Raw genomic sequence first — 16,134 nt, 5'->3', positions numbered from 1 at the left:
AATCACTTGTGATATAATCTAATCTTGATTGATCTTCTGTGTTACTAATTAAACTTTTGTAAACATTTCTAAGCTCAGAACATAATGTTCTTTTCCATCTCGTGTAACAAAAACACTCTCTTTAATGTCTGTGCAAACCTAAGCCTAACTGTATGTACTCATTTGTGTGTGCCTATTAATTGCTTTATAACATGAACTTAATACCTTTCACAATCACTCTGTATGGGATGCCATTTATGTGCCTCCCAGAAGCCCTCACCCCTAGCCTATCTCCTGGGTGCCACATGCTTGTCTGGAGAGTGATGGAGCCCATGCAGTCCCCAGGTCACCTTCAGTCACTGTGTCATTGCCTTCATATTTGCACATTTGGTGTCTTGTTTAGGAAGTCCTTCCTTGCACTAAGAGCTTGAAGATTTGCTCTTATGATATCTTCTAAAAGTTTTATACTTTTGCCTTTCAGTTAAGTCTTTAATCCATCTGGAATTGATTTTGGTATGTACAGTGATTTAGAAGTTCAATTTATCCCCTCCCACCACAGTCTCCCATTGATAACCCAGATTCTTAGCACCATTCTTCATAAAGGCTCTCCTTTCTCCACTGATTTGCAGCTCGAGCTTTCCTAGGTGCCATATTTGCCCATGCTGTTTGTGGGCACTCTATGCCGTTCATTGTCGATTTGCCCATGCCTAGTAGCACTGTGATTTAATTAATCTGACTTACAATAATTAATGATTTCTGCAAAGGAAAGACCAATCAACACCTTTTTCTTCTTCTTGACTATTATTGACCTGAGCACTTCCAATTATATTTCAGGTTTTGGTTTGTCATGTTCTATGAAATACCCTATTGACATTTTCCTTGGAATCACATTACATCAGTGGCTTATTTGGAGAGATGTTTGACATCCTTAAATATTGATTCCTTCTTCCATGTGTTTGGTCTTTAATATTTTCCAAAAGATTTTTGTAACTGTCATCGTAATTGGTTTGAATAAAGTTCATTGCACTTTTTCCCTAGGTGTTTTAAGTTATGTTTTGTGCAGTGTGTGTGTGTGTGTGTGTGTGTGTGTGTGTGTGTGTGCTTGACTATTACAAATTTTAAGTTTTAAAATTACATCTTCAAACTCTGGGTATGGAATTCAATCCATTTTGGCATATTGATTTTGTATTCAAAAATTCACTAACTCTCTTACCAATTCTAATAATTTATCTTTTGATTTTTAAATGTTTATTTTTTTTTAAGAGAGAGAGAAAAAAATTGCACAACCTGGGGATGGTTATAAGGAGAGAGGGAGCCACAGAGTCTGAAGCAGGCTCCAAGCTCTGAGCTGTCAGCATAGAGCCCACTTTGGGGCTTGAACTCACAAACCATGAGATCATGACCTGAGCTGAAGTAGGCTGTTTAACTAACCGAGCCACCCAAGAGCCCCTATCTTTTGATTTTTTTAAGGTTTCTACATAATCATATCACCTATGTCAATAATACGAGTTTTGTTTCCTTCTTTCCAATCTTTATACATTTTGTTTTGCCATCTCTCTTTCCATGTGGGCTAGTACCACTGGCATAATATTTAAATATAATTGGTAATCATACATTCATGGTTTTTACCCAGTGACTTCTAGGACACATATCTTAGATATCATATTTTAAGCTGCATTATGGGAATAGAGAAGTTCACTCTGTTATTTTTTGCCATTATTCATATTTATCGTATTCACTTTTGGAATATTTTATATGTTGACAATGTTTTAAAACTTAAGAAAATATTTTATATTTTATAAAATTTATTTATTTTGAGGAAGGGAGAGAAAGAGAGAGAGAGAGGCAGAGGGGAAGGGAGAAGGAGAATCCCAAACAGGCTCTGTGTTGCCCACGTAGAGTCTGATGCCGGGCCTGAACTCACAAACCATGAAATCATGACCTGAGCCAAAATCAAGAGTTGGCCGCTTAATCAACTGAGCCACACGGGCACGCCAAAACTTAAAAAATTTTAAACAGAAGTTTGAATAGAAACTAGCCAGTTTGGGAGAAGAGAATCAATTTGGGGGTGCTGGATCAAAGAAAAAGAGAACAAGTGTTAAGAGAAAGCAAGCATGTGAGCTATTCGAGGAATGTGGGCTATGGACAGACAGAGAAGGGTAGGAGGGTCCTTCCAAATGAAAGCTCTCAAGTGGGCAGGAGGCAGGGAGCAGGGGCTGACCAGTTAATGATGTAGTGAATAGAAAACACAAGTGGGGAGTTTAGAGCCATGTGAATTGTGAGGGCTGGAAGGTTGGCCATCATGACAAGGCTCTGATCCTTGCTGGCATTATCTCCTTTCTTATCTCCCTTTGGCATGATGAAACATCTCTGGAGGTCCCCAAAGGCACTAGATCATTTCAAACCTCCAGGCTTTAAACAGCCCCTTCCTTCTGTCTGGAGTGCCCAAGCCTACATTGTTGAGCCTTTATTGATTTTTTTTTTTTTTTGTAGCTTAGTGTAGATAGAACCACCCTTGGGAAACCTTCCTTTATGTCTCTCCCACTTCCCCAAAGAAAGATCAAATTCTCTCTTACATTGCTTTCTTTGTGTCTTGTATGTACTTCTCTGGTTATATTTGTTCTTGTATATATATTCAATGACTCTCTTTCCTTAAGGACCATGAGCTCCTCAATAACCTTGCACAGTTGTGTGTACACAATCACAAGAGAGAGGGACTGTTGCATTTTTGTGATGTGCCGGGAAGCGTGCTAAGCTCTTTTCAAGAATTAACAAATAGGAGGTGTTCAAAAATTTCTTTTTAAATGGGGGCTGGGAGTCGTTTGCCCAAGCCCACAGAGTTAGTTAGAGGCAGACCCCGCGTCTCCTGACACCAATGTTATCAGTCCTGCCTTCCTTCAAATACAGGCATCACATCTAGTTTGCTGTGTGGACTCCAGGCACCTCCTGAGCTGAGCCCTTTTCTTAGCTGCAGCGAGTTTCCAGACTCGAGTCAATGCCTTCAGAAAGTGCAACAAGACTCCTTCAGCCAATACAACCAGCACCTCTCAGAATAACTACAGAGAGAGGGCTTTGCTGTCCCAAGAGAGCAAAACTGCCTGTAAGCCAGCATTCTTATTATTAGCCGAGAAGTGAAATAGTTCAGGAGAGACTCCTGCAAGTTCACGTGCTCTCCAACTACTTTCTTTCATCTCATCCTCTGAGTCCTTTTGGCAAATTGGCCACCAGACCAGCCCCTCCACTACCGTTCTACTGTGTGTACGTGTGTGTGTGTGTGTGTGTGTGTGTGTGTATGCATGCGACCACATGGATACATGTGTGCTAGTCACAAGTGTACACACACATATGTGCAATTTCCCTTTGATGGGCTAGACAGGAACAAAGCCCATTTAAAAAAAAAAAAAGCGAATTCATTTCCTCCCTTTACTCCAAGGACCACTGGAGTTCAAAGCTGAAGTGACTTAACCACTTGGATACTGGAAATTATGAATCCTGTGGCCAGATTTTAGGAAACAGCACCTGACCACCTCTGACTGAGATTCTGTCAACAGCATGACATATTTGAAATGGGAATCATTTCAGAAAATCCACGACACACCATAAAGGGAAGAACATTGCCTTTGGGATTAGATCACTGCTAGTGAGGCTGGGTTTATTTGTTTATTCGTCTGCTTTCATAAACACTGTGTGCCAAGTCAAGGGCAAAGCATGTCATTAGGATTTTTTCAGTTCTTCTGAAACCCAGTTTCTTAGTCTGGGGACAAAAACCTCACCATATTGTCCTGAGTGAGAAGGAAGAGGGAGTTGACCTTTGTCCTTAGAGGGGTCTAGGGTTTACCCCCATGCTAATGATGACGATGGCCACAGTGATGATGATGATGATTTCATTCACTGAGAACTTACTAAGGGTCAAGTGAAATGCCAAGTGCTTCGTGTGAAATATTTAACCTTATAGCACCTGCTGGGGCCCATGCTCCAATTTGTCAGTTTTTATGACACGAGGGCAGTGAAGTGTAGAGAAAGTTAAGTAAGAAACTTTCCCAGGGTCAAAAATAACAGAGATGGGATTAAAGACAGGTATTAGGGTTCCTAAAGAAACTTCGATTACAGATTTAGTGCCCCAAGAACACTGTGGGCCAGCTGCTGTAGTTCCTGTCTTACAGACAAGAAAGGAGGGAAGGATGTGAAACTGCATCCTCTCTACTGCTAGCCAGTCATCTCCCCATGTTCTTGCTTCCTGACACACATGTTTTCTCCTGCATAACTGGAGTTCATTGCTGGAAACGGCCTCCACCACCCAAAGTCACCCTCAGCTTTGCTTAATCCCCCTCTGTGCACTTAAGAACCTATACGTTTCCATGCACTCATTCGGTAAAGGACTTTCGAGAAGTAGCTTTGGACCAGGCACGATGCTAGTGCCTGTGATCAGAAATAACCAAAAGAGATGAGGAGGCTGCCCTGGTAGATATCGCCATGCGGTAACACCTTGTCCCACCCCAGACCTTTGGTTGCAACATTAGAATAGCTGCCATGTGCATTCACTCAGCTTGGCTCCTGTTTGTCACATTCTGGGAATAACTTCTGTGTTGACTGTGGCTGGCCAATCACCTCTGGGCTTCACCCTGAACGCCCAGCCAGCCAAGCATGCTCTCAGCCTTTTAAGCTGAATTTAGCCAGACACTGTGCTTGCCCCTGAGCTGACTGCCTTTTTGTTTGTTCTTCCCAACTTTTGAAGTCATAGAATTTTACAAAAGCAAAGAGAGAAATCTAATGAATCCCCATGTAGCCTCCATCACACAGCTTTTTCAGTTATCAGCAGTTTATGAATATTTTTTAATGTTTTTATTCATTTTTAAGAGAGAGAGAGTGCAAGTGGGGGAGAGGCCGAGAGAGAGGGGGCAGAGGATCTGAAATGGGCTCTGTGCTGATGGCAGAGATCCTGATCTGGGGCTCAAACTCAGGAACCGTGAGATCATGACCTGAGCAGAAGTCAGATGCTCAATCAACTGAACTACCAGGTGCCCCTCAACAATTGTTTCTTCTCTCTGCCCCCACATTTTTTCCTTGAGTTATTTAAATAAAATTCCAGATATAATGTCTTTTTAATCTATAAGTAATTTGGTATGCATATCTAACAGAGAAGGGCATTTAAAAAAACATCACCATGCCATTACTAACTCTACCAAAATAAATAATATTCCCAATTCTAATATCTCTTCTTTGTCTTCCCAACTGATTCCAAAATGCCCTTTTAGACTTTGTGTTTGAATCAAGATCCAAAGTTCTCACACCGTATCTGGTTGATATGTTCTGCTAAGTTACTTTTTTTTAATTAAATGTTTTATTTTGAGATAATCATGCATCACATGCACTTATAGATGATTACAGAGATATTCATATATCTTCCAGCCACTTACCCCAGCGGTAGCATCTTGCAGACTCAGCATACAGTTTCACATCAGGATATCGGCATTGGATATTGTCACCGAGCTTTTCGAAAGTTATCAGTACTCCAAAACTTCTAAAACAATAACAGTTAACTAAGAAATGCTATTTTCTGGGGCACTTGGGTGGCTCAGTTTGTGGTTGGGCGTCGGACTTCAGCTCAGGTCATGATCTCACAGTTCGTGGGTTCGAGCCCGCCATCGGGCTCTGTGCTGACAGCTCAGAGCCTGGAGCCTGCTTCAGATTCTGTGTCTTCCTCTCTCTCTGTCTCTCCCCCACTCATGCTCTGTCTCTCTCAAAAATAAATAAACATTAATTAAAAAAAAAAAAAGGAAATGCTATTTTCTTTCTTGTTGAATTCAGTCATGCTCTATCTAGCTTTATTTCCTTTGTAGGAAGGAAAACACTATCACAAAGAGGCCTTTGATACGGGCGCCCTAATGCATCGCTATTTCATGGTGGTCACATCCCCATTTTCCAAAGAGGTCAAACCTCACTTCACAGAAACACGCAGGCCAGCAGGAGTGTGGGCAGGCGGCTCTGGTTCCCTCGAGACCCTCTGAGTTCCCTACCAAATCACTGCCAAAAGCCTTCCATTCAGAGACTGTGCCTTGTGACTGTAGAGGACGCGATTCATTATATCCCATGATAAACACATCTTTGGGGATCACCCTGAAGGTGAGTCAGGCAGTGAATCACTCTCTTCCCTGCCACTCTCCTGATGGGGCCTATAGCCTCTCCAGACCCAGGACAGCAGGCGTTACTCATTTATACATTTTCTACTTTGCAGGAGGGGTTGCCTGGGCGTGCCACTGCTCAGTAAGTGATCTGACTTGCAATTATTTTTTGGAGAAGCCAAATGGAAATCAGTGGGCTTTCTGTGTGTGTGTTCCCAATATTGGCGGCTTTCTTTGAAAAGAGATAAGACACCTTCCTTAGGGGTCCCACCATTGCATGCAGCTTGGTTGTAGATGTGGACATGGAAGGGATAAAGGAAAGGAGGCTATTTTTAAGCACCTTTGCACCAGGAACTATAGTAGAAAGTGTACGTGCATCCCACCTTTAAGTCCAGACAACTGTACTCATGAAATAAGATAGTTCTCTCCTTCTTGACCGTAAGGAAACAGAGAGGGTTTCAAAGTCCCTAAGCCGATGAGTGCAAGTCAGGTCAAAGCAGAGCCCAGAGTACACACTTTCATCCTTGGAGTAGTCTCCCTTCAGATGACTCCTGTACCCTGCACTGTGCATGTCATGGGACCATATCATGGAAACTTCCAAAGAAACCTGATTTTGCCTTAAGAAGAAAATATTAGGAGATGGCATAAAGACTGCTTTAAGCATGGAAAACCGTTCCATCATCACACCACTTACTCATGCACAGTCCTTACTAGCAATGGAAAAAAATTGTTTATTTGCTTATTCGATTTTTAAATTAATGAGTTAATTAATTTTTACTTATTTGATTTTAGTTTATCTTCCCCTCTAGAATTAAAGAGTGAGCATCGCTGTTTGGTTCTCCATAGAGGTGCCTGGAACATAACAGGCACTAAATATATATTGATTACATGGATAAATGAATATTTAGTGAGAATAAACAAAATCGAGTGAAAGGTCTGTGCCTGGGATTTAGCTGGTGCTTAAAAAAAATGGAGTCCCTTTTATGACATGCATTAAGGGCTGTGGGAAACTTGGCCCTGAGCTATCTTTCCAGCCTCCTCTCCACCTGCTGCCCTACCAACGTTCTTCCTTCCATTCACACTAGTGTCCTTCACCTCTGCACCCCTGCCCCGACCAGCATGCCCTTCCCCCACTACCTTTCTTCCATCTCAGCTATTCTCTCCTGGTCTCATGTTAGAATCCTTTGATCTTCTAAGATCCCACTGAGGGTCCTAATGAGCAACCACAGTTGAGAATTGCTGGTGTTTGTGCAGCTGAAGGGGCATCTGGTTGCAGGCATTTGAGACATAGGCAGTCATTGTTACAGCCAATGTGTAATTCTGACCAAGCGACGCTATATGTCAAGACCTGGATTACCTCTCGCTTCCTCATCCCTGTCAGTCCTACTTGATACCTCCCTGCTCTGAAATCCTGCGGTCCCTCAAGTTCTCCACACTTCACTTGGCAACTGATATATTTCACCTTTAGTTCATAAGTTATTTTTCACGTCAGCTCTTTTCTTTATTTATTCAGATCCCAAATGCAGGGCATTTGCAAAAATATAAAGGATCATAGACAGTTCGGAGCTTCTTTTCACAAGCTCATTCAGAATGGCTCCGAGTCCAAGGTTCCTCCTTGCTGACTGACAAGGAAAGTTCTCTGGTAATGACATGACCTCAAAGTTCTCCCCACACTAACACCCCACACAGCCTCACTAAAAAGCAGGAGGGTGTGGGAGGGAAGCAATAAAGTGAGCTCCCTCCTTCCCAGGGAGCTGGCTCCATCCCCTTCTTCTTCCTGTTGTTCTTCACACTTAGCTCATTCATCCAACAGACATTTCTTAAACATCTGCTTATGTGAGCCAAAGGAATGAACAGACTCTACTATAGCAGTCTTGACCTCAGAAAAGTTCTAGGACATCCCTTAATACACATTAATGAGTCAGGAGCAAATTCAGATGTATTCATGACACTCCTTCTTCCCCACTGCATTTGCTTTTGTGAAAAAAAGAAAAAAGAAAAAAAAAGAAAAGAAAAGAAACAAGGAGAAAAAGTGTAAGACTAGGAGAATTTGGAGGTGGGCGGGTGGTCATGTGGGAGCTGTTCATGTTCTTCGCTCAGTTTTTTTACAGTCCTAAAACTGCTAAAAATAAAGTCAAATTTAACAATTCAACAGATCTGTATTTCGGCCATCTAGTATGTCCCAAGTGCTGTGATAATATGTGTATTTAGGTGCCAGGAGCATTTTTATTGACCTGAACAAACTCTTGTTGAGTATATCCACCAGGTCAAGAATCATTCTTGACACCGGATATATAGACAGGTCATGGGACAGAGCCAGCTCAGAGTTGAGGGAGAGACATGGGTGGATTCAAAGAACAAGCTTATGGATACCAGCAGGGTAGAAATGAATTGCAAGAAAGAATTCCAAGGAAACAAATAATATGGTCAGAGAACAAAAACACAGTTAAAGTAAGTAGGATGACATAAATTCTTGTGCTGACGGGATTAATAGTATTCAGATCCTGGCCCTACCACTTACTTGCCGGGTAAAGCTATCTGATGCTTCCATTTTTTTAGTTTCCTCTATAAAATGGGATAATAATGTCTACTCCATAATGTTAGAGGCTTAAGTAAATCATGTTAAAGAAAAAAAATATTCTGACTCTGTTGAAATGATAAAGAAGACTTTATTTAGGACTATTGCAATGGATGTCAAGACTGTTAGAGTAGAGGGGCACCTGGGTGGCTTCGTCGGTTAAGCATCCGACTTTTGCTTAGGTCATGATCTCGCGGTTTGTGGGTTCGAGCTCCGCGTCAGGCTCTGTGCTGACTGCCAGCTCAGAGCCTGGAGCCTGTTTCAGTCTGTGACTCCCTCTCTCTCTGACCCTCCCCTGCTCACAGTGTCTGTCTCTCTCTCCTAGAAATAAATAAAACATTAAAAAAAAAAAGACTGTTAGAGTAGAAAAGAGAAATTGGGCTCAACTCTGAATACAGCAAAGATAGTGGGGGTTTATAGCCACTGAGGGGAGTAAGGGGGGGTCAGTGGATAGAAAATTCCTAAAAGGAGATATCAAGGGTAGGGGGATTCTTGCTAAACCAACTTAATAGAGCATCTGCTAAAGGCCAACATGATCAGATACCAAGTATAGGGGATGCTGATCAGTGATCGAGGGTGATCATATAGCAATCATTGGAAGGGATCTTCACAAAACTGGCCTAGCAGGATTCTTGCTAAGACTGAGCTGTTCAGGCCTCAGAAGAATAGGGACCAGAGTTGGGGCCTAGTCAACAAGGCCCAGAGGAGCCTGACTAAAGTTGGACAAGGAGAGAAACCTTATCACTTAAGACATATGAAGTATTTATATCGGTATCTGGCTGTCTTGCTCTGTTCAGGGTGCTCTAACAAAACATGATAGACTAGGAAGCTTAAACAACAGACATTTATTTCTCACAGCTCTGGAAGATGACAAGTCCAAGATCAAAGGGCCAGAAAATTCTGTGTCTGGTGAGGACTTGCTTGCTGGCTTGCAGACGGCTGCCTTGCCACTGGCTGTCCTATACGTGAAAGCAAATGAACATAGACATCTCCCTGTCTTCCTCTTCCAACGAAAGCATTAATCCCATTGTGGAGACAGTACTCATGACCTCATTTCAACCTAATTATCTCCCAAAGGCCTCACTTCTGCAGAGCATGTTAGGGCCTCAACATATGAATTTAGGGATATACATTGAACCTGTAATACTAGCACATATTAGATATTCAGTATTGGTGGCACTGAATCCCCATTCATTCCATTTTTTTCCCATTATATTTTCAAAGTTTGGGAAGATAACAAAAGCTAATATACACTTTATATATGCTGTTACTTTTTCCAGCTTAGAAGAATTTAATATATAATTTTTGACATAGGTGAGTTTAATATAGAAAATTCTGTACCTGCTCTTTTTGCTTAATTATAAACAAAGAATTTCTCTGTGTTACACCAAACTCTTTGTAAATGTATATGCAGCATTTAGAGTAAATTTTCTTAATAGACACTATTTAGGTCATTTCCTACTTTTCCCTAAAGTCATTATTATTTTTGATGATGATGCCTCCTCTTCGATGAAGATTGTTTCCTTATGAAAGATTATGAGAACAAAAAGTCCAAATCAAATCTTATCACTGGCCTGTCAGGAATGGTGGAGCCTTCACTGTGAAGGGTTGTAATCTGGGGGGATACCTTCCTCGCCTCTCCACTGGGTCCAGAGAAAGCAACTGCCTTCTCTGAGTCTCATTTTGCTTATCTGTAAAAGGACAAAAACTGCCCATTTGAATTAAGTTGGCACAAAGATTAAATGATGTGTCATATGAAAAGAAACCTAGAAATGCATCGGGACAAGCAAATGACCTAATAGCCAATTTCACTGCAATAGTCTACATAAAACTTAGATAACATCCCCTCACCGGTTTTTCTAGGACTTCCTCTTTTTTAGCCGGAAGTCCTTCCTGAAAGGGTGGATGCTGTGTCTGGAGCCCTTGGCAGGTAGGCTACTTGTATCTCTTCTAGCTCACCAGTGCTCACAGCTGAGAAGTAGGAGTTGTTTCTTTTTCTTCTGAAGGTGGGGGGGTCTGACAGTTGGAGTTCCTGTAGGGAGGAGGGGCTCATCTCCCATCATGTTCCCCTCATTCCTAAGCAGGAGACATGAACGCAAATGGACCAGAGGCACTAGACCCTTTGGGGTCTGAGGATGGTCCAGACTCCAGTACTTGGTACTGTCTAAGGGAAGAAGAGCAGCCATGTGCTCAGACTCACGCTCTCCCCCCTCAGAAGGCCATGTGGGGTAGTACCCAGAATGTGTTGGAGAAGGATGTCTAGTGCCTCAATAGAAACTAGCTTGTATTCAGAAGCCTTCCTTGGATACACATATCATCAAAATTTTGCATATAATTCAAGGGATTCAAAAACTTCCAGAAGCTAATATGGATGGGCACCACACTTAAGAATCTCAGTGTCGAGGGGCACCTGGGTGGCTCAGTCGGTTAAGCATCCGACTTCGGCTCAGGTCATGATATCTCAGTCTGTGGGTTCAAGCCCCACATCAGGCTCTGTGATGAAAGCTCAGAGCCCGGAGCCTGTTTCCAATTCTGTGTCTCCTCCTCTCTCTCCCCCTCTCCAGCTCGTGCTCTGTCTCTCTCTGTCTCAAAAATAAGTGAACGTTAAAAAATTTAAAAAACAAAATCTCAATGTCGATTTATTGAAATCATTTTACAAATTCTACCTTATCCAGGATAAATACTAGTTACATTTCTTTGTAATTCAAATAATGTATCTATGATATGCTCATGATATACGTGCATACATACATTCACATACAGTTGTTTTGGTTTTGGCTTGGTTTGGTTTCATTTTTAAGAGGAAACAGAGGGATACAGGAGAGCAGCTGCTCACTTGACAAACCTTCAGCCAAATCTACCTCCATGCCCCAATTTTGCTAAGTCACGCTATCAATTTGGTTCACCCTCTGCTAAGGAGGAAAAGCATTCAGGCCAGTACTGAAGCCCCACTTCCCGCCCACACTGTGGTTAGGACCAACTGTAAAAGTGCTTCGGGAAGATCAGAGTGCCATTAAAATGTAAGGAACATTTGTTGTGATAATTTCATTACTCTCATTTCTGGGAAAATTAGCTCTTAAGTGCAGAAAAATCCAATGTCCAATATTCAAAACAGAAGAGGTAAACCAATAGTAAAAGCATGACCTCTTCATGGCAACTTTGAGGAGGTATAAGTGTGTGTTGCTTTTGGCAAATTCACAGAGAAGGACCCATGCTTAGTTGCCACCTTTCCCAGACTTCCGTACTACTTCTTCTGTGGTCTCAATCCAGTGACTAGATATGGTAGGTCTGAGACACACTTGGAGGCTTCCACTGACTCAGCCATGCCAGGTCTGGACAATGTAGATCATTTGTCTAAATCCTAATCTTATAAAACCCTGATTCCATAATACTTATTGAGATTCTGCGTCCCCAATTGAACTCTGACTGACGTGTGTCTGTGTGTGTGTGCACCAGCATTTGCTGCTTCCACAGCCTAATTTTGACTCAAGAACCAGCCCTTCAATATCTGACACAGACACTGCCCACCCACGCCTACAGTCAATACCCACCTACCCCCATGTCCCTGACCTTTCCTCAGTGACCAAGGCTATGAGAACATAATTGTGGTTGACCACAATGAACACATACCTTAGAGCTTACAAGAAGTGCTCAGCTGTGGTTTTCCTGATCTGAGTCAGAGGGCCAACTCTCAGGATTTACTCTTTCCTTGTGAAATGACCTAAATCAAAACCCCAGGGCCTATGAGAACAAGAGACACCTGGCAGAAAAGGGGCAAGAAGCTAGAACCGAAGCTCCTATAGCTACAGTGATGATTCCTTCACCCAGTGGGTTGTGTGTAGAAGGAAATCAGCAGTCAAAAGGTCTAAGACCGAGTGCTTACCGGCCACTACCCCGAGACACGTGCTCACTTCACCTCTCTGAGCCTTAAGCTTTCTGTGTTTGAAATGTAGCAAAGCATATTCAATCCATGAGGCTGTGAAAATGCTTATCTTTATGAATAATAAAATTCCATATAAATACATAAGATATATTAAAATACAACATGATATACATGCATATCAAGGTTCAGAGAAGCAGAACCTCTATGAGGAATATGGAATCCTAGTTTTGTAAGAATTAGACTTTAGACAAACTATCTACACTCACCAGCCTTGACATGGAGTGAGGAGGTCGGATCTTTCTGGGGTTATCTCACAACTAGGGCATCCAGCTGCTAGATTGGGCTGTTGAGGAGGCTGGCATAGATGTCGGTAGAAGCTCCTAGGTGTAGCCGAGTATCTAGTGCTAGACAGGGGTCACAGTGGTTAGCAGAATGTGAGATGAGCAAGCAAAACTGGTGATCAGTAGAAGAGGCTTTGACATCTACTTCCTATGTGTTAAAAATCCCTGTGATGACACTCTCAGCCGGCACCGTGGCTGTGTGCTAGGTATGCCCACACAGTAATCTGTAAGTAATCTCCAGCAGTGACCCCACCAGGCACAGGATAAACTCGCAATTCCCAAACACAGCATTCAGTCTTTCTGAGTTCTCTAGAACTCAGTACTTTTTCAGCCTTATCTGCTAATGACCCTCTCTGCTCACCTTACTTTCTGTACACGATGAAATATTTGCTTCTCTCCGAGTACAATGTGAATTTTAATCTTTGTATCTTCTGTCTGTCCATAAAACATTCCAATGTGTGTCTGCTTAGTGGTTTACTTACCCGTCCATTTCCTCAAATACAACAGTCTTGACAAGTAAAGATGCATTTAGATCAAGGAAATTTGGCTACTCCAGGGCAGGCAGAGGAGAGCTGTCCTCACCCAACAGCCAACGTATTCACTGGTATCTGGGGCTTAGAGTTTCTCTCCAAAGAATATAGGGCAAGAATCCAAAGCACATATCTTTTGCATTCAGCAGATATACATAGAGATAGAGGAGCCTGATAGGAGGAAAATAATCAGAACTCTGTCCACTTCCTTTTGAAGTTCAGAGTAATAAAAAGCATGATAGATTAGAGTGTCCCTGACCCAAGGCACAGGAAGAACAAGGGGGCCCTAAAAGGAGCCCCACCACCACCACTAATGAGGAGAGGCAAAGGGCAGACTATGGGGCTGGGTCAGCTGTGAGGGCTGGCTCTCTCCCCAGTGTGCCTCTGGTACTGAAAGCTGTTCAGATCAGAGCTCTGGCACTGCAAGTATGTATCTTCGGAGGAAATGGTTAGACTGTGTAAATCTAAAATATTATCTTATTGAATGTATAACTGGGAACCTAAACAGAACAGCTAAGCAGGACCTGACAGAGGTATTTCCCTCATAACCCAAGGACCTACCAAGGCCCGGAAGTGGGAAGGCAGGAATGGAAAAGAAGGCATCTGGGGTACCAGAGTCAGCAACCCAATCAGACACACATGGCCATGAGGTTTAGAACTTCTGGCAGGTTGTTAAATCCAGCTGCAAGTTGCCAGCCCTGGGACCTACAGGCAGAAGGCGGGATCGTCCACAGGGTTGGTGGACATCAGAAGGCACGACTCAATTCCTCTTCTAGCAGCAGTTATCAGTAGGAACACAGGGCCCTCACCAAGTCCAAACAACTATAAGAAGAATCCTAGGAAATTGAAGAAATGAAAGGTAAAATTTCTGCTGCTTGGGTAAATAGAACTGTTAGCCACTCTAATTTGGAAAGTTAATGGAAATGTAACTTTATTGTGTTTTCCCATGCTGATGGCATTTCTGATGATTGGGTTATACAACAGATGAAGAAAGAGGGAAAAACATGAAGGAACAGAAAGAGGGAAAGAAAGAGAAGAGTGAAATAACATCTCTGAGTGCTAGGCTCTGGATGGAATCTGTCTTTGCCTTCACATTACCCAACTCCAGTGCTCACTGGATCTTTATAACAGCCCTGCAAGGAAAACATATTATCCACATCTTACTAAAAAACATGCAATTCAGAGAGGCTAGTCCACTTGTTCAAGTTCTCAAAAGATGCAAGTGGCAACACCAGTTTTTTTAGAAACCCGAACCATTATGCTTGTTCGAGAGATATTTCCAGTTACTTACTTAGATTTCTGTACAAATTGAAGGCAGATGGGATAGCTGGCTGGCTCAAGTAGAGCATGTGACTCTTGGTCTCAGGGTTGTGAGTTCAGACTCCATGTTGGGTATAGAGCTTACTTTTAAAAAAGGCAGATGACCACAGAATTTCTCATTTGTTTGGGACATTGGCAAACACCATATTTCTTCTAGAAGCATCATATTATCACTCAGCATCAAGACGGTTTGGATGTTGGCAAATCTTGCTTCCTTTCTTCCAGACCTTTCCAACCATAGCAGATAGCCAGAATTAGAAGGCGAGAACGTGTTCTTAGTGAGTTCATGATGACACTTTAAATGTTCCCTTTTTGATGTCAAGAAGCATTTTCTCAACTAGAAAATTCCTTTTTTGTGACTATTCCACCAAACTGAATTCTAGGGAGAATGCTAGTTTTATACATGTATAAATCCATCTGCAATTATATTATATATATAGACATATATCATCCTCCCCCCCAAAGTCAGTTGTATAAATATACAACTATCTATCTATCTTTCATTTATCTGTATATCTATGTATATGTAAACACACACATACATAAAATGATATACTTGCAACGGGATATAATTGACCCATCTGCACCTTTATATACATTTATACAACTATTATATATATATAATATACTTATACAATTATACAATATATAATGTATCTGAAGTTATTTTGCAAATTGGATAGTAAGATATGGAAGCTAAAACAAGAATTTAAGACTATGTTCTGTATATCCCATATATTTTATCATGTGCCTTATGTAGCGTTGCCTCATCTTGTGTTCACCACAATCTTGGAAAATAACATTTCCATCTGTACTTGAAAGATGAAGAAAGAAGTTCAAACAAATTAATTTACTTTTTAGGTATGCAGCACAGGTTAAGCAACAGAATCTATTACTCACTGTAAACCTGAACACCTTTATTAACTAAAAGAAATAATGCACCTAACTTAAAAACCGGCTTAAAAAGCTGTCCATCCCCTGAAGATAAAGGATGGTATCTATTTGACAACATCTTCAAATCTAATACCCAGAAAACACCTAGGGCATAGGAGGTGACCAATGTATTTGTTGATGAAGTAATTCCTCAGTGGAGGCTCCATGTGGCCTATTGACATTGTTCTAAAATGTCCCTGATGCTCTGAACTCTATTTACAGAGATAATACCTGGATTGAAATGCATATAACTAGTTTCTAAACTCAGTTTGGGTCTGCATGACCTAAAATATAAGCAGTCCTTCCTCTAAAAGCTAAAACTAAAACATACTGTTCTGATAATAAGTGTGTTTGCATGAACTCCGGCACTTAAAAATGCATTCCTCTTAGGTAGCTGGTGTCAATACTTAGTCTAAAAGGTTTAAGTATGGAACAAATCTTGGGAATC

Source organism: Crocuta crocuta, unplaced genomic scaffold (genome assembly GCF_008692635.1).
Source record: "Crocuta crocuta isolate KB4526 unplaced genomic scaffold, BGI_CrCroc_1.0 scaffold179, whole genome shotgun sequence".
NCBI classification, from domain to species: domain Eukaryota; kingdom Metazoa; phylum Chordata; class Mammalia; order Carnivora; family Hyaenidae; genus Crocuta; species Crocuta crocuta.
Note: the sequence above shows the minus strand (reverse complement) of the source record.